Here is a 21,052-nt window from a genome sequence, read left to right as displayed (position 1 = left end):
AGATACAAATGGCTGTGTGAGTCTATTTATGTTTATAATGTGAAGCCAGAGAACAGGCTGTCCTGGGTTCTGGTTTCCAACTGCAGCATAAATCCATCAGCAAGTGTATTACAAGCCCAGGGACAAAACCAGAAAGGTACCAGCAGAGACTGCAGGACATCCACCAGAGATGTGTCTCAGAGCATCCCTATCTCTTAATTCTCCAGGAGTGTGAAAGATGGAAGCTTTCCCCCTAAACTAAATGAGCTGTCATTTCATTTTGTTGGTGGGGACTGCAAAATAGGAAGCAGGGAGACAATATCAGATAAGGAGCATTAAATACCTGGCTACATGCTTGAGGTCCTCCTCAGCTGAGGAAGCATTGGGACACCTTGGAGCAGAGTCCTGGGTCACATATTGTGCTTGCTGCCCCTCACATGGCTGCACAGCTGGCATTACTGGGACTCCATCCTCTGGTCTCCCTTCCTCAAAGCAGTTATTAATTGAATAATATAATCCATTTTAATAACACAAGGCCAGGTTGGATGGGGCTTTGAGCAACCTGGTCTAGTGGAAGGAGTCTCTGCCCATGGCAGGGGGGTTGGAACAAGATGATTTTTAGGTTCCTTCCAATCCAAACTGTTCTATGATCCTCCCTCAGGCACTCAGGGAGAACCATTTAATTAATGAATATAGAACAAGCTTTCCTTTGCCAAGCTTGATGCACATTGCATTTACCAGAATGAACCCTATCTTGGGTGATAGCAATTTCCTTCAGCAGATAGGAGTCTCCAAAGGGAAAGCTGGCACAGGTGGCTTCTCAGAACAAAGGAAAAGACATAGCAAGATTGTTTTTTTCTGTGAATGTTTTGTATACAGGGCCATGTTAAGCACAAAGCAGATGACAAGCTAAAAGGATTGTTTTGGCTGGCACAGGAGTCCATCTCTGTTCCGGTGGAAAGAGATGACAGCAACACGTGCAAGAAAGCCTGGCTGAACTGAAGCCTTAATGTGAGATGTTCACATCTCAACAGACTTCAAGATAAATGGCCTTTATCTTGTCTTCCATATGGTTTTGCTTTCCATGTAGTAACTGAATCATAACATTGGCTAAAGGAGAGGATCTGACTGTGCCAAGCTGGGAGAGGAGGGAAGAGGAAGGAAAAATTTGGAGGGCAGAGAGAAACCCTCTCTGGACAAGCCTGATGGAGTATGACAAGATGAAAATTATACAAAAGTAATAGCAGCATGGGAGGCTGAACAGAGCCTGCAGCCTGCCCAGCAATTAAGGTGAAATGCAGTTAATCTGGATGAGAAGGGATCATCTCCCCAGCATTGTTCACTCTCTTTACTGGGTTTGCCCCAAGTCACTGGTCAGCTGCTTCAGGCCAAGCACAAGGAACTGCTTCAGGGTCTTGGAGGAAGGTTCATCACCACTGACATCAGTGGGAGTTTTGCTGAGGATGCCACTGGGACTGTGCACTCAGTGTTGCTCTCAAGGAGAGGCAGGAACAACATGGGAACAGGCTCTACTTCAGCATCATGCTTGCATTACTGAGACAGCACTCACAGAGCAAGTTAGGAGCTGCAAACACAGTCCTTCAACCTAGCAATATTTTATACCTTACCATACTAGTTGTCAAGGTTAAAGAGAAATGAAATACATACTAAAAGCCAAAGCAAATGAACTCAATGAGAGGGCAGATCCACGCTTCAAGAAGTCTTTGGTTTTATAAGCCAATTTAGCCCAGGTCTATTAAGAGCTCTTCCCAGTGAAAGAGTGAGAGCATTTTCTCTGCTACAATCATATCAGCCTGTATGCTGGGTTAATGGAGATGAATACTACTGCCAGATTTTGTTCTTTCCCTGCATGTAATCTAATGCCAGATGGTTCTGAATGGGTATTAAATCCCCCATGTGCATGACCTCCCCAAGGTTTTTATCATTAGAACCTTAAAATAATTCAAGGAAATCTTTCCCAAAGCTCGATTGTAAACCTTCTAATGAGGGACTAAAGTCACAAAGAAAATCCTCTTGTTAATTCCCATTTGGCTTTTTTTTTTCCTCCTTTATGACAAATAAGCAAGAATTCACAGTAACAGAGATGCTTTAAAACTGTTTTAGTAGAAAACACATAAAAAATGAGAGTTCAGGTTAACAGTTCAGGTTCCCAACAGGGTTCAGAGACGTAGAAACAGATCAGCCATCTCCAGCCCAGTAACATCACCATCCCTCAGGGTATGTAGAAGTTACTCTCTCAGTAACTGACTGTTTTATTCACAATGCAACATAACACCTTGCGTCAGAACAAATATGATCCAATGTCGGACGAGAAGTTGAAATGGGACTTAATCTATACCAAGGTACAAGGACTCACATGAACACCACCTTCACACTAACTGGAGCTCTGCAAGAGCAGCTAAATTCCCAAAGATTTTCCCAGGAATTTTCTATCTCTCATTTGCACAGAGTGGAGGATACATTTTAATGATTTTATGTTTGGTTTTCTACTTGCCGCTTGCTGCACTGCACCATGCCTTACTTGCTGCCTGTTACTTGAGCACACAAGAGAAAATTGTTCACATCCTCGTGGGTTTTCTGTACTTCTCATCAGTGGATCATCCAAAAGCCACATAAGTATTCCTGCAGCTAAATCACATGCTGTGAGGATAGGGAGGGGGAGAGAGAAATAATAAAAATAAAATAAAATAGTTTTACAAATTTTGGGGTATCCAAACTGCTCAGAAAACTGGTTTCTCAGGAGCCTTTACACTGTTCATGTAAGACTCAGCTCTCATTAATATCTGTTTCAACTGGGAATATGCAACATCTGCAAAGAAACCAATCCTTGGCCAAAACCACAAAAGTAATCATCCTGAAAGAGTTTAGTTCGGGTAACTGAAGAAACTGAACCCAGTTCATCAGGAGGGCATTCAAATACATGAGACCTTAATCATGGGACCACTTCGCCTTGCCCTGAAGTCCCACACTCACTTCCCATCACCTAGGAAGACAAACCTGAGAGATAACATTCTTCCAGGATCTGGCACTAGAGCAGAGCCGCCCAGCATGGCAGGAGATCTGTAGAAATAAATAAAGAAAAAATATGAGTACAAAGCCTGCCTCAACACCCAGCAGTACTTTATCATGCCACCAAGGATTTTATCACTGTACTGCACATTTCCCCAAACCAGAGTCACTCTCTCACATTTCCTATCATACCTGCAGCCACACAGACAGCATGTGTACAGGCACATCCTCCATATTCTAGAAGAGATGCAGGTGGCCCCTGGAAAGACAGAGACAGGAACCCTTTGCCAGAACTCAGAGCTGAACCAGGAGCACTGAGCTTCAGCCACTGAAGTAAACATCCTGAAAGGTAATGCCATTAATGTTCATTAAGCTTTCGAATGTAAGTCTGCCCCTTCTTACCTGCAACCCCAAATGTGCTGCCCTCCCCTAAGACAACTGTCTTCTTCACCATAATTCCATTCCCATTTCATAATCACTGGTCCTTCTGGATCTCTATACCCAGTCTCCAACCATCTCTCCTGCTTAATTCTCACTATATTTATCTCCACCCATTCTTTATCAGCCTTGTTAGCAGCTCATTAGCTCCCAACACCTCCCTGACTCCCCTGCCCCAACCACAACCCCTTTTACCTTGTTCTGGTCCTTGTCCACCCACCCACCCACCCACTCCTCGCTTTCCCTCGCTTTCTGCACACTGCCTTGCTTGGGCATTTCCACTGAGGGCAGCTTGAGTATCATCTGGCCTGGAGGAGGTGTCTGGACAAGGAAATTGGTCATGTGGTGAAACACTGACAAAGAGTTAGGGCCAAAGCCCTGTCTGAAATCGGAAGGCACCAGAACTGGGAATGGAACACAACCAAACTCAGTGACAGGTTATGGTACTTGCCCCCATCACCACTTTTAGTAGTTTTCCTCCCTGGCACCCTGCCCATGCCCCAGCAGCACCAGCAAGGACTGTGCAGGAGCAGCAAGGAAAAGGCAAAACCGGGTATGGAAGAAACTAATGACACTGTGCAGAGCTGTTCATCCTGCAGCCAGTGAAACCCTGCCCAAGTGCAGTGCTTTACAGCCTCATGCAAGCTATTTGTTATCCCAGGCCAAAACCAAAATGAGCTGTTGGTTTCTGTCCATTCCTTGGATGCCACGTTTAAAGCGAACAAAGGAGCAATGCTGCCACCAGCCCTCGCCAGAGAGGGACCTGCGGGGGCAGCAGGACTGGCTGCTTGTCCTGGGGCAACCTGAGGCTGGACTGGTGTACGGGGTACGGGCTGCGGGGCCCCGGGATGCTCCGTGTCTGGGGATGAGGAGCGTTCCTGGCACGTCAGTCTGGCACCTCCAGCGAGGCCGAGAGCGAGGAGGGGGGCAGCGGGGTGAGCAGGCTTTGCTCCACGGCACTTTCGAGACAAAGCGATTTTACTAAAAAAGGAACTTGGAGCACTTCAGTCCGTCGAGGCCGTGCCAGCTCTGTCTGCATCCCGCCGCGGTCCCCCGTGAACGAGAAGGAGGAGGCAGCGGGAGGAAAATGGGAACAGGCGCCCTGCTATGCCATAGCGGCTCGGCAGCCCCCGAGGGCTCGGGGCCGGCCGCAAGCGACCCCGGGGCTCTCGGGCAGCCTCAGCAGGGTCGGGAGAAGCAAATGCGACGCTGAGCTGGGTTTTGGTGGCGGCGACTGAGGGGAATCGCTTCCCCCCCTCGCTTTGTTCCCCCTCCCGGTGTCCACTGACGCTCATATATTCTTTGGGGCATGAACCGACTCCTGCTGTGTCTTCGTCCCACCCGCGCCCTGGGACCTCAGCCTTGACAGGGACCCCCCTCCCCGTGGGTAACAGCACTCTCCATAATAAAGTTCTGGCTACATTGATAATATCAACGTATTATAGCGTTTCCCTTTATAGCTGTGCTGCAGACGGAGTTTCCAGATCGATGTAAAGCATGCTTCCTTTTTCTTTCCATCCCTCTGTGCAACTTGACAAGTTCCGTGGTTCTTTTCCTAATATGCGGGTTTATTTTATGTCGCTGAGCACTGGCGAGGACATAGAGACTTTTAAGTCACAGTAATCTGAATTCCAGAAATAACAAGCTGCAAAGATCTGTCATTAAATGTGGAGCGCGGGAGAGCAGCAAAAACAAGTACTCTGTGTTCCTTAAAAGATGGTTTGGATAACAGTGACATAACCTAAGTACCCGGTCGTGGTCCAATTTAATCAGTAAGTATGCCTCTGGAGCAGAACCATCTAACTTAGGATAAGAAACAGAAGTACAGTCACCAGCAGTAGGAGAAATTAATGCATTCCACTTAGACAAAGATTAATTATTATGAATCACTCCAAAAATACATTTGCCCCAAGTGGGAGTATGCGATTTTCTATTCATCAAGTTTCTTTTAAATAATCGTTAAACATCTCAAGGCTGAAGACTATTTAGTTTGCACTAATAAGCTCTACAAAATAAAGACCACCTTTTTTAATCTCTGGAGCATTTTTATCAAGAGGAGTTGCTCCAAAGTGGGACAGGCAGAACATCTTCTAGAAGAAATGTGTATAGGTGCAGAGGACTCTGCATAAGAACAGGATAAGTTTTCATGTTAGAGTTTTTCTGTCGGTGTTGATTTTTCCATATATTTTTTATCCTAAGTTCACCAAATTAAATTTATATTTGCTACTAATTTTGTCCTGTTAAGGGCCTCAACTGTAACCTCAATGGCATCTCAAAGGGTCATAAATCAGATTTAAAGCCAAAAGTCACCTCAGTTGCATATTTTGGAGAAAAATAAACATGGTTTCAGGAAGGGCATGGCTAACTGTTTTAGTAAGGTCTCCCTTTGCATAGGGGTTCTCCTTTTAAAAATACCTCAGAAAGATGATGATTTTCTGAGCTTTGGTGGGATGAGTATGTCTGAAACAGACTGGGTTATTAACAGCTGGGTTGGCTCTGCTTGATCACTTGCATTTGACTTTCCATTTCTCTCTGGGCAGTCCCTAGTAGACACGTTTGTGTGATGATGCTCCAGTAGAGCACTGCTCTGGGTAAGGCAGTGTGCAAGAACAAGAGCACAGTCAGAATAAAATTATTTTGTCATTTACAAGAGAAAAGAAAAAGTGCAAAATTAAAGGGCTGCGGGAAGCAACTATGTTACCAACTGGAGAATATTATTTTTTTATTAAATTCATGTATACGGAAAGTTTCTTCTGTGAAACATTCCCCAAACCATCACTTTATATTCATGGCTCAGCATTCCTGGTGGGATAGGAATGAGAAACTTGCTTCCATTTACTTTGCAGGGCCAGGGTGAGGTGCAAAGCAGGCAATTATCAGCTGTAATTTAATTACCAGCACCCCAGATGTTGTTGAAGTTGACTTCACAGACACCTTTATCTGGGAGACTAAGATGGCCTTCTAGGTACAACATTTTTAGCAGTCTTCCTTTTCTCCAGTTTTAGAGACTCTTATAGTTTAAGGCTCGGTTCTCACCCAGCCCAGGCAGTGCTGATAGGCAGCGCTTCCACTGACACTTTTTCCATTACAAAATAATGTTCTACCCAAACATACTTTGTTTGACACCAATAAATCAGGGCAGCTCTTTTAATCATACCCAAGACTGAACTAGGCCAATTTTAAAGCTTATAAAATTTGGTGACTTTTCAAAGAAAACTTTTTGTTTTTTTTTTTGAAGTGGCACAGTCCAGCACTCCCTGTTCCTGGCAGCAGCTCAGAAGTGTTCTGAGAAATGCATCTTTTTGTGGCAGTTCTGACCCGAACGAAATCAAGAAACCTTGGAAATCTCATGGGAGATGGATTTTTGTAAGCTTTCCAATTTAAACAGGTGGAGATAAACCAAGATAACTGTCTGAGACAGATCTGCAACATGTGGAAGGTTCATCTATAACTAGATATGGCTGCCTTTGTTTTTATGGCCTTACCCTTTTCTAGAAATACGCCTACAGGCATTTGATTAACACTGGCGTAGTTATGTAAATGAATGAATGGGATGATAGATGTAGTAGAGAGAAGCCTTCATTCTTAACTCTGACAAACTCCCTTTCCAAAGGAGAGATTGTTTTAATTGGCCAGCCAGTGACTCAGGATGGGTTTGGAATGTCAGAGCATCTTCAAAAGACCAACAATTCTGAGAGTTCTCCCAGGCAGCAATGATAAAAAACCAACATAATGTAGTGTTGTTTCTATCTCTTAGATATTTCGTATATGTTGCTTCAAATCAGCTCTTAAGTTCTTCTACCCTATCCACATGGCAAGAAGAGAAATAGACAACATCATTATCTTCAGAACAGCTTGCTCACATCACACCACAGTTTATTTTATGATTCAAATACTCTCTGTATTTCTTTTCCTCCATTCCTTCATTACCATCTCACCGTTAGCAAGTGTTGCTAAGTAACGTTCTGCAGGCCCCTGTAATTTCACTGCACAACTGTACTACAACCACGCGTTAACACTTCACAAAGGCAGTAACTATCAGCAATAACCACTGTATTACTTTAAAGGAAACCACGGTACTTTCTCATTATGGCTGTGTATGCTTCCAAAGTACACCAGTCATCAGGGTAATTCATTGTTGCTGGAGGCTGGGATGAATAAATTCCCATGTTGGATTTACAGAAATCCTGATGCTTCTCCCACGTAATGGATGTGTGCAATGAGTTTAGCTGAGACTCATTTTGCTTAGAATCATAGAATATGCTGAGTTGGAAGGGAGCCATCATGATCATTGAGTTCAACTCCTGCCCAAATACAGGACAAGCCAAGAATCCCACCATGGGCCTGAGATTGTTGTCCAGACACTTCTTGAACTCAGACAGACTTGGTGCTGCGACCACTTCCCTGGGGAGCCTGTTAACGGTGCTCAACCACCTCCTGGGTGGAAAACTTTTTCCTGATATCCAAGATGTCACCACACAGAGTGGCCAGGAAGAGGATGTTGGGAGGCTTGGTCCTTCGGTGCCTAAGTCATGGGTTAGACCCTCGGGTGTAGATGAAAAAGTTGTTGGAAAGGGCAAGAAGTGCTGAAGAAGGTCACCTTCAGAAACTAGATATCCTAAAAGGTTCAACATCAATAGGAACATGACAAGATATACCAAGAAATATGTTACCTTAACTTCTGCCTGAAATGATTCACTGGTTTTACGCAGCAAGGGCAGAATGAAAATCCACATCTCAAACAAGAGGTGATGGCGGTGCTGAAGTGGGATAAAGCAGGACACTTAAGAGCTGGGTCCCAACACACACAGAGTTCAGAGGAAGTTTTCTGCCTGCATAAAATTTGAGAAGTCAGACATATAATTACCATGAAAAAAGAATCATTTTTCATCCTTTTCATTCTGTGGTAAAAGAAATTAAAGGAAAAACAAATACCTTTAATAATTTCAAAATGTTGCACTTTGTCATCAATCTCAATTTGCCATAATGAACCTTACAGGAAGTTCAAAAGTTGCAGTGGGACGAAAATGGGATTGAGGGATGTTGGGCATTTGAGAAATGTGGCTCCAATTGCACCAGATAATGTCTGTGTCAGCCTTATGATATTTATTATGTCTGTTCTAAAGTGGAGGTTGTATGCATGTATAAGCATGTGTATATTTATACATAAACATTTATGTAGAGAGAGCACCCATGTCTAAATGAATGTTCGTACACATAAATGTATCTGATGTCAAAGGGAAGAGTCCTTTAACAGCTATATAAAGGTTTAATTTCTTATCTAAGTGTTTTCCCTGTTTTGCTTTGTTGAAGGCCTAGTATTTATATGTTTCATTATCTGAGATATCCTCTCTCCCAGGGAACACACTGGTTTGCTATGTTCAATAAAGTAATGAAACATAGAATAAATATTTCTAGTGCCATAACTACATGATACTAAACCCATGTTTTGCCTTATCCTCGCCATGTACTTCGGTTCCTTTAAGTGTATCTTTGTAGTGAAACTTGCCATAGATTAGTTATGATGATATTACAGCTGAATTTAATTTCAAAGTCTCTCAGCAAGTTGTTAAGGGTTTCTTGCCTAGGTCACTGCTGAGGAAATTTGAAAACTCTGATATGATTTATGAATATTGCTATATTAGTAGTGTAAAAAGGCTATGGGGAATATGAGAAAACAAACCTTTGCCTAATTCCATTCCAGTAAAAATTTCATTTCTTATAGCAAAATAAACAAGTAAATCGGTGTTGAATGATTCTGTTGCTTTATTACCTAACTTATAATTTGGCTTTAAACATCCAAGCGAAGTAAAATCTCAGACCCTGCTCACTTTTGTTGAAAGATAATTAGTTAACAATTAGAACTATTCTTCAGAGGTTGCTTCCTTGAATGATATTCATAATGTGATGCAAGAGAAGAAAATCCAGGAATAAAAGGCCTGGCTTCTTTCCTCCAAATACAAGTACATTAGCCCTATTATTAGCAAATTTTTCAATGTAAACCTCTTTTCTCCTGAAATTTATTCAACTCTTTAAGGGATAATCAGTTTCCTGAAATTTCTGCAACATCAGTGTTCACTTTCAGAGATGCTGTTACCTCAAGACGTGTTGCTGTACAAGTTGCATGAACATACAACTTCTGTTCCTCATCACGTAGCCTATCCCCATAGCTGAGGAGCAGTCCCATCAGTATAAATCCCTTTCAGCTCATGGAATGGGAAATGCCCAATAGTGAGGAGACAAGGTTAAAAGAGTCAAAACTGGCCATTTTTTCCAAATCACAAGCTCATTACAACTTATATTAACCACCTGCTTGAAGATTCAGCTCTCCTTTAAGAAACTGAAGTCCAGGGGACTTGCACATCTAGGAACATGGAACTCTTTTGCAGGATCTGGCTGTTGCTGTCTAAAGCACCATGTTCTGCTGGCTTTTGCAACACCATGCAGTAAAAATGTCTCTCAGACTGGTGAATGAGTAACCTAAGACAGCATAATTTCTAATTTATCGTAGGTGCATATACATTAGGTTCTCAGAATTATTGCAGACATTCCCCAGTCAGTGGAAGGCAGTAATCCCCAAGCTTATCTAGGTTTTCTCTTGGACATACTGCCTGACCTTAGGTGGGTCACTTAATCTTTCTTTCTCCCTTTGTTTTGTTGTCCATAAAAATATGATAATATTGGCTCACATCACCTGCTGAATAAGCCAATATTCAACAGAAATAGCTGATGTGAGATTAATATTTTCAAAGTACTCTTTTGCTGAGAAATGCTGTCAGTCCAAAGTGTGCACTACTATAATTATGGTATACAATGGAGATCAGGCACCTCAGTGGATATTCTTGTGCCAGCCTCTATATCTGCTACCTGACTTCACATGTACGTGTCCAATGGAAAAGAGATTTGAAAATTAAAGTGTCCTTGAAACTAGATAAGAAACTTTCAGCCAATGAGGAATGTCTATCAACACCTGTCTGGGGCTATTACTGTTTTTTTCCAGCTGGTTCTGTCTGGTTTTGTTGCTTCATGTACCCAAATCCACCATTCTGGCTGGTAAAGGAGGAAGAGACAGCTTTGAGAAAAGGATTGTGGTAGGTCAGGGTGCAGCAGGGTTTGAAAAGACCCTTCAGGGTTTTGGGTCACGATGTCTGCCAAAGCCACACACCTGATGGTGGTGGAGCAAGAGGGGACAACAATCCTGCCATCCTTACACAGCTATCATCCCATGCCCAACAAGAGGACCTAACAATCTGTGCTGCAGCCCACTTGCCAATTAATTGAAATACAAGACTATTGCATTTGGCTGGCAATTCCCAGAGAAAGAGTGACTGGCCCATCTTTTTTCCATCCTCAGAGAAAATATTACTTTGATTTTCAGAGGTGAGCATTACTTACCTCATGTCAAAACCTTGTACAAATCTTAATGCAGCATCTTCTGCCACAGAGTAGGAGGCTTAAGTAGCTTTTCAGTATGCCTGAAAGAGTATAAAAGGTTTTTTCTCTTTTAAACTAGAAAGTCATCACAAAGGGCTGAAATTTTAGAATGAATGAGATTGCACTAATACTAAACAACTTCTGCCTTGAATCTTCTCCCTCTCTCTTCTGTGTCTCTTTAGCTCTTTCTTCCACCTGGAAAATGCCCTGAACATTTTGGGCACTATCAGGAGCAAGAAACAGCCTGGTGCCATTCAGTCATAGACGGCCCAAGGAATTTCTGAAAAATAAGTCATTTTGTTCTCACTGTTCAGCACAAAGTGGAACAGTAGGTGAAGTGGGCTTCCCCCCCACCCCCAAGTTCACATTTCCCCAGGGAATTCCTCCAGATTTCTCAGCATCCACCCGAGCAATGTCGTGGTGCAGCTGCACTGTGTTGTACAAACTGAACACGTGTCCCCACTGCCTTCCAGGTTTGCACACCTTTGAGGGGAGGACAGCATTACACAGCTGCTTTGGCTAAAGCGTGGGTTGATTTGCTTGCATGCTGTTTTATTAAGTCAAAGAAAAACCATGAGCTGTTAGCTTCCTGTAAAATGAAGAAAAAAAAAACCAAACCCTAAAGAAAAGAACAGCCTGAAGATAAAAAGGTCCTAAGGTTCTAGAAAATGTCAACTCCAAGAAATGTGGTGGGTGTAAAACCCACAAATTAAGCTTTACATTCATATACAGTGTCTACGTTTGTTCTGAACAATGCTGAATGGTGAGAGCCGGGAGCCCCGTGAGCGCTGCCTCCCACTGAGGACATGCTTCCCATTCCTAGGCTGGGCAGCAGCCACTCCTTCCCACGGATGCCCCTTCCCACGGACATCCATGCAAAGCTGCTGTCTGTTCTCTGCAGCAATGGGGGGGAGTTTTGCTTCCTCTTTGCAAATCCCCTTCCAGCAGGATGGAAATGGGCTTTTCTCCAGCAGCTGGGGGTACACCCTTAGGCAGTGTGTGAACAGATACCAGGCCATGGCACTGGATACAGTGCTGCAGAAATTGCTGGGAAGCTGTAGAAGTCACTGCCTCACTCCAGATCCAGTCAAGGATCTGGTTGATTAGTCTTATCCTAGACTACACAGAATTCACCCAGCACAAGGAGAGAGGTAATAATTAATCCTTGATATTCTACAATAAGTCAGCAGAAGACAGAAAATGTCAGCTATGTTGTTCATATTTGCATAATGCCATTGATTAAAAACCCACTGAAATTTGACTCAATTTCCAGATTAAAAAAAGAAACTAAATTAGAGATTTTTCAACCAACCCTTCTCCAAAATTTGAATGACATTTTTTTTTTGAGCAAAAATCTTTTAGCAAACTTAAGGAACAGAATACCGAATCTATTTAGCATGAACATCCTCAGCTCTATGAAGTCTCTGTAGCAGCTGAAGGTATTACAGAGACTATAATGCACAGAGTGCTTTAGGGAGAGAAAGTGCTTTTGAATGGATTTTAATTCTTTTAAAACACTTGAAATGTGTTTTAATATGTACAGTCAAAGCATTAGAAACTATTTTAAATGAAAAGTTTTATAAATATTGGTTTATTCAATTGGTATAAGACCTCACTCATTCAGTGAATGGAAATGAAAATTACTGTATAAAACTACATTTTATATATCTTATCCTATTTTGGAAGTTAATCAGAATGCTATTACATCTTGAAGAGATTACAACTATACATTAGGACTTAAAATCTTCAGTTCTTCCAGAAGACATTATACAACTCACCTGTACCATGGTATTTGTGGAAACTAAATGCTTGCCCACTTTCACAACTTTCTCAGAGAGGCTGCATGGCAAGCGCACATAAATCTTTCAACCAAGATTCAAGCAGTGAGAAGGAGCTACTGAATTGCTGGCAACGTGAGCTAATGTTGAACTAATATGAACTTCATGCAAATTTTTGCTTTGTCCAGGACTGCTGGTTGGGGCGAACTTGTAGTAACAGGCTTGTTGGAGACCTGTCAGGGGAGTCTCTCTGGCAGGCTGTGAGCTGCAGCTGGAGCTGCCTTTCCTTCAGTTTGATCTGAATTTAGGACATGCTTGCGCAGCTCAGCTATAAACTTTCAGCTGGAGAGGAGACAGAGAGGAACCCAACAGCCCTGAAGCAAATGAATGTCAGAATAATCCCAGTGCAAAGTCAGACTTTCGGTGAAACTGCAGAAGTGAAAAGTTTATTGAGGCTCAGACTGGGTCTAAGGCCATCTCGTCTGGGCTGAGGAAGCTGTGGACTCAAGAGAGATGAAAGCATGCAGTTTGCTTGTTTTAATGACTGTCTGGGCTGCCTGCCTGTAGCCAGAAAGGCATCTCCACCTCTAGATGAGAAGACCCACAATCTTCACAGAGCCACACAGATGGAGCTCAGTTCCCACCAGACAGTGACAGCAGTCCATCCCTCCATCACTGCCTACTTGACCACTGTCACAGCAGTGAGGCAGATTTCACAGGGAGAAATCACAACTTAAAACTTTTAAAAATCAAAGAAAAATCCCAACAGGACAAGCTTCAGCAGCTGCACAACTGAGTCCAATAAAGCACATCGCTGCCCTCACAAACTTTGCCTCAGCAATGGTAATATTTGGGCTTGTCTTGTTTTCGGCTCTCCCAAGTAAAGAAACTGTTGTTGTTCCCTTAAAAAAGCTCTTCCCAGTTCACGGTCAGGAAGACTTCCCTGGTATTTCGCCAAGAGTTGTATAACAAATGGCTGATGAAACAAATAACGACAACAGGCCAGAAAGAAGAGAGGAAATATCTAAAAGGAGGAAAAGGACAAATGAGTCTTCAGAGAATATGAGCTACAGAGGATGCGCTGAGTTTATGTCTGGTACATTTTGCTTCATTTCCAGTAATTCATGCCCTGAATGTTTCTAGAAACAGATAGATGAAGTATTTATGAAAACCACACCAGTGGAGCCATTGAAAAAGTGGATCCAAGATGTGTTGGGAGAAAGTTTTTAAGTTTTGACAGTCAAAATAGATTTGTCACTAGGCCAACACATAGAATTTTCCTCCTCTAACTTGGATTGGAAAAAAGCAAATAGGATCATTTTTTTCTTTGCCTGACCTCTCTGTCCAGAGGGTTTACTCCACCCTATGCTGGATGGCCCATGGACCTCAACCTGCACCTTTGGGTTAAGGTCTTTATTTCCTTTCAGGAGGTAGTGCATGGACAGAACTATTCAAATCTCCAAAGGCAAAGTCACCCAGTAGAAGCTCTGAAGGCAGCAAGCATTTTGGTCAGGGGCCTCCCAACAAGGTACCATCAATGCCGTCAGACACTCTGAGAGAGACAGCAAGTGCATGGCTGCACAGACCAGAGAGTCCAGACCTGACACTGGAAAAAGCTTTGGAGGAGTTCAGAAACAGAAAATCTAGGAGGACAGAGGAGGGAAAAAAACAAAGAGAAGACAAAAAGAAAATAATGAAAAAGAGAGAATGACAAAACCCCCCCTATGTTGTGTAAAATTTGCATATAAATAATAATAAAATGATGCTCACTTATAGAAACATTATGAACAAGCAGTAGATGCTTATTAGCAGCATATTCCTAGGACCATTTCCCACATCTGTATTTTCCATTAAGACCAAGTAACAACCTCTGGAGCACACATTGCTCCGTGTGCATCTACCTATGACTGTGAACACCAAAACTGCCTGACAAATATTGGGAAATAATTCCCTAGATAAGCTGTGCATGTATTCACAAGTAAAATATGCAGCCATACCAGTCTGCACACAGGAAACACTCAATTTATATGTGTAAAATAGGAGCTTGAGGCAGGTCAGTACTTTAGAGACCAAGCTCTGAACCGGCAACACCAATCCTTTGGGACTGTCACTGCCAAAAGAGAGTGTTACAACCTTCCCAGAAAAGCCACATCTTAATTTTTGTTTTAGCTGGTTTCACCAACCTTCCTCAAGTCCCTCATCCATGAATCCAGAATATAACTTGGACAAGCATATTCTTATTCTGATCAACTAATGCATCGTTCAGGGGAGCTCAGGTGTTATTAAGCCCTATGGCACATTTCTATCCCCTTCTGAAAAGAGTCACCTCAAATGTTTAAAGCAGTATCAGTAGCACAGTTATTTTCCTAATAAAGTTTTCACGTGATGAACATTTTGGCTGCAAATTCGGTACAAAGGGAAAGAGTCAAACTCATGGATGCAAATGGAAACTTCAGATGATAAATGTCAGCTGATCAACAGGAGTGTGCTTCTACAGCACAAACCAATAGTAAAGGATGGTAAAATTCCTAGTTTTTGCAGACAGACGTTTTAGCTTATTAAAGCAGTTCACTGTTAACTCAGCAATTCTCTGTTTCTGTACAGTGATTTTTTTTTTCCCTTGGATTAACAATATCCATAGCAATTTTATGGGCGTGGTTCAGATCAAGAACATGTGCTGCTAGCTGGAAAATTGCATTTGACCTCTGCTTTTCCTTATCTCTTTTTGGCTTTTGTTTTCTTGTAAGTTTAAAGACACTTTCATTAAAGAAATTATTTCCTTTCTTTGGGAGGCTGAATCAAGAGGCGCTAAAATCGGTGAAAGTCTTTCCATTAATTTAGTAGGGCTTTACATTAGACTTTCAATTAGAAACAGTAAGTGTAGAAGTATAAAGAAACCGAAGATAAAGGAGAGGGGAGCAGGAGGTGGAAATGTTCCATGAACATTTACAAACCTCTAAGGTTTCATTTGGCTTTATGTTAAGTTTAGGTCAAAGGTTTGGGTCAGCTTTTGTTCTCCTCAGCCCCCATTTGCTCTGATCTTCTTTTCCAGAGCGGGATCTTGACAGATGCACTGTGAAAAGGGAAAAATCGGTTTGAAAAGCTGGACTCAAGACCTGCTAGAGGCAGAATGATGAGGCAACTGCTTTGCAGTTTGTTTCATGTCACAGGGAACGCAATTCCCTCAGATAAAGTAGCGCAGCGTTGGAGTGAACCCTGCAGATTGTTTTAGGGAAATGTAATGAGAGGGACACATCACAATTAATGTTCCTGCTTGGCATCTCTTGCAACTCACCTCAAACCATAGAGTTTTAGGGCGGTATCATGCCTTGAGGCAGAAGCATTGGCTGCTGTTTGCTGCTTGTAAAACTATTTACTTGGGGACAGTATTTTGTTGACCAGTGGCAAAATGCCAAGTCTCCCACAGGGAGATGGATCACTTGTCCTCCAAAGGTCACAAGTCTCCAAGGTGGCAAAGCCATCATCCCCACCAGCCTTTGCCTGGCATTGACAAGAGAGGAGTGAGGCAGCAAGAAGAGGATTTTGGCCCTCATGACACAGAGATACAAATAAGGTGAGAAAGTATCTTCAGGTCAATTTATTATGGGGTTTTTTTGTAATTTCTAGGTAATATTGCAGGAAAAGCAGAGCAACTTCCTGATAAGTCTTCTGGTTAACTTCAAAGTTGAAAACAATTACTGAATATAAGTGAATTATGTTAATCAGTTGGACAATTTGAGAGGATGGGGGAGGAGAGGAAAGGGTAGCTTGTACCTGGAGTAGAAAGAAGGATGTTACAAGTGGAGGTGATAAAATCACTAGCCCTAGGGGACAGCAGGAGAAGCAGGCAGCTCTCAGCACGGGAGCACTAAAGGTTCAGTCCAATTCCTTCTGCTTCATCCCCAGCTTCCTGCTTCTGCCTGTGTCCCTATTCATCCCCACCTCAGCCACACCAGCACAAAGGTTTGCAGGGCCCCTCCAGCCCAGACCACCTAGAGCTGAGTTAACACCAAAACCTCCTGCGCTGCTTGGATCCCAGCTCACTGGATGGGGCTGGCACCTTACATGAGCTTTGGCTCAGATTCATCCTGCTAAGTTTAGATATTTAACCACACACTAAGTCTCTAATTCCTTTAAAAATCTTTCTGCAGCAAGCAGAGAGAGATGGGCACTCCCAGGGGCAATCCCAGCTGTTGGAGGTATCATTATTTTTCCTTGCCCCTAAGCTCAGAGGGAGCTGGGGCCCAGGACACCCTCCTCAGCCCACACTGTGCAGGACAGGTCTCTTCAGACTTTCCCTTCTCCTCACCACTGTAGGGACCACGATGTGGCCACAGAAGAATAGAGACAAAAATAGGTTTCTGACCTACTTCTTGGCAGCAGGCAGTGGTGAGAGCGGCGGCTGGAGCCGACGGGGAATAGTTTGTAACCACACAAACCTCATGGATGGGTTGGTGAGCTGGGAATGACATTGCCTCTCCAAACTGGCTTTCCCAGCTTTCCTGTTGAAGCCTTTTCTCTCTCTTTTTGACCATCCTTGATACACAGACCTGGACGATTCTCCCCCCTTTCATTTCTGTTGATATCACATTTTCTTCTGTGTTTGTGTGAAACAACATTATTTGCCATGGTTTTGAAATCAGCTCAGGATACAGTTGCTGTCTTGCAACAGCTATTTTGGAAACAGCATTTAGGAAACATTTTCAGCCATGAATATTTGAAGATTATTATATTCAAATCACCTCCAAATATGAGATTTTTTGCTTCTCAGGGGAATGGTACTGTAATGCTGAAATCCATTATATTAATTTTTTCCCTTTCTGATTTAAATTCAGACATACTGTGGATTTATATTATTACTTTTCATCAATAGCATATACTTTCCATGCTAGCAGGCTCTCAAGTGGTGTCTGAACAACAGAAAATACCTATTCCTTAGAGGAGTTTTCTCTAAATAATTTTGTATTTCTAATCTATGTTTTTAATTATCAATATTCTCTAGTGTTTCATCTTCCATGAAACTTCAGATATTTTTAGGATATCTTCTTTTCAGACACCCAAATTGTTTTCTCATGGGGGCTAAGCTGGCTCCATGGGATGGTCAGCCCTAAATACCTGACACCTTTTACTCTTGTTTTCTCCCAGGGGATGTTTTATACAAGCTTGACTGAAGCCCTGCTCTGACAGAGGGATTGGATGCTGTACACTGCACACATCCAAGCAATCTCACTGTAATCAATTAGTAAGATTGGATAATTTAAAAGAAAATGTTTCCTTTGTTCCATGCAAATAACATTTTCATTACTCATTTCAACTGGCTGTTTAGCAAAACCAAGTATTTTTTTCTTAATAAAAAGTGAATGGTCTTAAAGCAAACACCACTAAGAGTAAAGATGCTGGAAATTTCCTTGCTGTGAAGGCATGAAACAGAAGTTTTATCCTTGGATCACAGATATTTAGGGCCAACCGAGGAAATCTCTTTGAAAAAATTAAAACTCGTCTAAGAAAAATAGCACGTTATCCCTGCTGACTGACTCCAAAGAAGAAAAAACCTGCAGCTTTACCCAACACATCACATTTGGTACCTTTTATGCCTGGGAAGGTGAATTTCCCTCAGAGTGAGCTCGTTGCTGCCACATCCTCCCATCAGCTGAACATGAGAGGTTTCTCTCTGTTGTGTTGCCAGGATGTTCCTTATGCCCCTTCTGTAAACACACAGGACAGGTCTCAGCAAACTCAGCGAGATACTTTAAGTTCCATTTGCACAGAGAACTCTTTTTCCATTACAGGAAATCAGAGAAAGAGGAGTCATCACTCCCTTTGGTTGAGAATCACAATTCTTGGGCATCCTGTACATGTGGCTGTTTAGGGTACACTCATAAGATCCCTCTTTGCATCCGCAAAACAGTTCCTGAGCTGCTTAGCCTTAAAAAACACATGAATATTGTCACTGTTGTTGATATCATTTATGCTCAGATTTATGAAAAAAAATATTTTTTAATAAATAAACTCGTACCTGTACATATACTCACACTTCAGAGGTTTGGGGGAGTTAGATGAAAGTGGTTGTTGATGAAACTCAAACACCGTGTGCTGGTGCTGGAATTCAGAGCCAGCTTTCCGGGATTAGGTGTCCCCGGCTAACCTCAGCTGTTAGAAATTATTTTGGAGCTTGGCCCTGGCAGGTGAGGAGTAACCATGAGGAGGAGAACAAAAGGGTTTCTCTCTCTTCTGCCCCAGTCTCCCCCCTTTGCAGAATTGGGCAAATGTGGTTTTAATTCAGAAATACAAATGTCATCTTCAAAGTCACTCTGTGAAGGAAGGGTGGAGAATGGGAGAGCCAAAAAAAAAAAAAAAAAAAAAAAAAAAAAGAGAGAGAATTGGATTGCAATTTGTCAAGATGTTTTTAACTGTGAAATTGAACTGGAAAGTCTTAACAGCTGAGTGGTGAGCAAGGGGGGGAGGAAGAGGGACTGGGAGTGCTGGAGCTAGTCTGCAGTACACTTGAAATGCAACAGACTTCCTTGCTGTCCCAAACAGCATCTAATATTTTGCTTTCTTCAAGGCCACCCCTTTTCTGATGTAAATAATCCTGTGATCCCATACCACCAGGAGTCTAGGGAAAACAGCTCCACCTTACGTGCTGTTCTTGGAATGCTGAGAGCAAGGCAAAAGTGTCACTGAAAGCTGTTTGGGACCATTAAGTAGTAAAGAAACATTTTTTCCCCATGTTATCCCCCACCTCGTGCTTTTGGAAGTCTCCAGGCTGGGAGGTATTTTTGCTTCCTGCAGGTTATAGGAGCAATGTCTGCGTACGTGCTATGGCTCTGACAGCAGATGTGAATAATGCAAAAGGGCTACGAACACGAGAAGTCACTCTGAGCTCTTGCTGTACTTTCTTAATGTATGTGACATTGACATAATACGCCCCAGGGCATTTTGGATCAGATGGCGTTCGCCTGTTCCACGTGCTGGTTTTATGAACAGCAATCAAGTTGTGAAACACATGTAGGCAGCGTGTGTGGCGAGTGGCTTTCCATCCTGCGCTTGGGTGGGAAGCACACAGCCATGGTGAGGGCAGCACTCCCAACAGAAACACCATTCTGCCATCTGAGGAGAGGACTCCTGCTCCCTGGCAGGGCTCGTGGTGGGCTGCTGAATGGTGGTGGTGTTATCATCATTTTGTCTGACTCTATGACACACACAGCACCCAGAAACAGCTTTCATGGCACACAGAAGCTCGACCAGATACACATCACAGGAGCTGACATGTGAGCTGGATACTCTCCTCACCAATACAAGAAATTAAAACCTTCACTTCCCAAGCACACAGGCTGGATAGGAGGGTCACAGGGTCAGTCCAAGCCCCTTTTCCTCACACTGAGGAGCAGCAGCCCATCAGTCAGATACACATTTCAGCAGCACTGAGAAGCACATCTCCCCCTCCCACATCCCTGTCCTTCAGAAGAAAACGTCCATTTCTGTAGGGACAGAAAGCAGGATTAATCCCTCTCTGATTTCCTCCTCTAACTCCTTGTCCCTGACACCCCATTCCAGCTTTCATCCTATCTGGCCTATTTAGTCTAGAGCAGGGAAGACAGAGAGGAGACGTGATAACAGTCTTCAATTATGTAAAAGGCTTATGCAGAGAGGAAGGTAATAAATTGTTATCCACATCCATAGGGAAAGCACAAAAAAAGGTAATGGGTTTAACTGCAGCAAGGGAGACCTAAGTTCAGCACTAGAATAACTTTCCTGCTGCAAGGGTCATTGGGCACTGGAGGAGATTGCCCGGGGGGCTGGGGGATCTCCACGGCTGATGAGGTTAAAGAAACACTTTAGACAAACGTGTCAGGAGTGTTTTGTGTGGGGGTGGTTGAGGTGACCTGCTCAGGTCCCTTCTAGCCCTCTTTTCCTCTGCACCATGGAGATAACTACCCCACCCTCATTCCTTGGCAGACAACCATGACAGAACTCCCCTTCACCTGTTTTTTGGTATAAGAGGACAATCCTGTGGCAGCAACACACTTGGACCAAGGAATAGATGAAGCCTGAAGACAGGATCATCTCCTATCACACAGCAAGCATATCTGTCAGGTTCTGAAGGACCCAGACTGTTACTGTGCCCACTCCTAAATAATTTAATTCTCTCTTAAACAGCAAAAGAAACTCAAGCATCCCACAAGTTCACTGACTGCAGAGGACAAGGGCTCACACTCACAAACCCACACTCTGACTTCAAAGCAGTGGTATCTCAGCAGCCTCTCCACAAGCAATACCAAGAGAGTTGCTTTGCCCTGTGCAAGAATACCAGGTACCTTGGACTGTGCTCACTTTTGTGACTGGTACTGCCTCATCTTGCACAGCTCTTGCAAAGAAGCAGCATCCCTGGA

At 43.0% G+C, this 21,052-nt stretch overlaps 1 long non-coding RNA gene across 2 annotated transcripts in view; it reads right to left on the bottom strand.

Moving 5' to 3' along the window:
* Positions 1-1,782: 1,782 nt before the first annotated feature.
* Positions 1,783-21,052, bottom strand: part of LOC135420176 (uncharacterized) — a 34,179-nt gene continuing 14,909 nt past the window's right edge. The window contains exons 5-8 of one of the 2 annotated variants that reach the window (XR_010433410.1): positions 10,843-10,922; positions 8,121-8,279; positions 2,998-3,060; positions 1,783-2,640 (exon numbers count right to left, since the gene is read on the bottom strand). This is a non-coding gene — a long non-coding RNA (uncharacterized LOC135420176). Of the gene's footprint in view, positions 2,641-2,997; positions 3,061-7,306; positions 7,992-8,120; positions 8,280-10,842; positions 10,923-21,052 lie in introns of those variants that run through there. The other variant, XR_010433411.1, reaches the window with a different exon arrangement.

The sequence above is a fragment of the Pseudopipra pipra genome, chromosome 11 (genome assembly GCF_036250125.1).
Source record: "Pseudopipra pipra isolate bDixPip1 chromosome 11, bDixPip1.hap1, whole genome shotgun sequence".
Taxonomy (NCBI): domain Eukaryota; kingdom Metazoa; phylum Chordata; class Aves; order Passeriformes; family Pipridae; genus Pseudopipra; species Pseudopipra pipra.
Note: the sequence above shows the minus strand (reverse complement) of the source record. Positions and strands in the feature narration are given on the sequence as shown.